Consider the following 1,471-nt stretch of genomic DNA (forward strand, 5'->3'; position numbering starts at 1 on the left):
CGTCAAAAATGGCTTCCAGTCCTTCCAAAAAGCTATGTCTCTCTCACAACAATGGCTTCCAAACTTTCCCGCTTCCAGCCGACGGACCACCAGGCAATCCAAACTCAGAGTCCCTTTTTCTTTTTGGGTGACTCTTGGTGTTCTTCCTTTTTCAAGATGTCCACCCTTGCTGCACATAAATTGATGGGGACCTCCTCATCCTGGAAACATCATTTCCCATTCGCGCCCAAACAACGAATGAATGCCCTAAATCAAAACCTGCCTCGATGTTCCATGTAAACATCGATTGTCGCACAACAGTTAGGGATTTTTGCAAATGATTTACTTTCTGAATATTATTCTTTAGCACTATTTCTTGACTTCTATTTTTTCTTAAATTTACTGTATTTTCAATTATGATGGGACGAGTTAAAATAATTGTTATGATATTTGAATCTTCTCAACATGGCCTTAATTCAACGGACTTTTTGAAGGATACGTACTCCCATCTTGGTTTTGTTTTTAATCACGCATTTATTACAGACAATGAAAATTGGTTAGCTTGCTTTTTGGTTCAACAAAACAAATGAACAATATTAAAATGATTCATAAAATAAAACATATTAAAAACCCTTTATAAATCAACATATACTATTTATTCAAAAAGAGCATATTACAATATATTAGTTAAGTATCGGCAAAAGCCAAATGTCAAAAAAGAGAAGAAGGAATAAGATGTAAACGTGCGAACTGCTGTAGCATACTATCTTTTATTGGGTTCGGTACATCTCTTGAGTGCCTGTCGGTATCTCCTTTCCTTTACATATGTTACCCTCTTCTGCTTTAGTGGGATCTCATGGACTGTCTTCCCGGTCGCACCGAGGATCTCCCCTTCTGTAAAAAAAAATATCCTGGTATTCCCTCTTGAGTCGCTGTCTCCAGTCCTCAGCTTGATTGATTGCCCCAATTCGTGCACCCTCATTCCTCTGTTATTGACGACATTTGTAGGTTTTACCTCCTATCCTAATCTTCCGTTTTCCCTTGCTATTTTTAATCCAAGCACCCACCTTCTCAAACAGGTCACATCCCACAATTACTTTATATTCTCTCGGCATGGTCTTTACAATATGGACTTTCAAGATGCCCTTACTAAATCCCCAATGGTTCAAACCTATTTCCGCCTTCCCTCACTCCTGCAATCTCTATTATAGGCAAACCGCCGTGTTCTCCTCTCATATGGTTGATCTCCAACGTGCGGCAGCACCTCTGTGGGTACGCTCCTCAGAACTCTCCTCCTGTTCTAGCTGCTTCTCCTTTTCGTCTCCAAGTCCTCCTCTTGCCTTGCTGGCTATTCTCTCGCTCATAGTCCCCTGCTTCAGTTTTTGTTCCTGAGGTCTCGGACATCTCTATGGATTCACTCATGGATTCGTTCGTCCTTCGAGAGATTACCCTTCTCCGTAATCTCTGAGCATTGACCTCCATCGGTTCAGGC

Source organism: Halyomorpha halys, unplaced genomic scaffold (assembly GCF_000696795.3).
Source record: "Halyomorpha halys isolate HHAL.00 unplaced genomic scaffold, Hhal_1.1 Scaffold2283.1, whole genome shotgun sequence".
Lineage (NCBI taxonomy): Eukaryota > Metazoa > Arthropoda > Insecta > Hemiptera > Pentatomidae > Halyomorpha > Halyomorpha halys.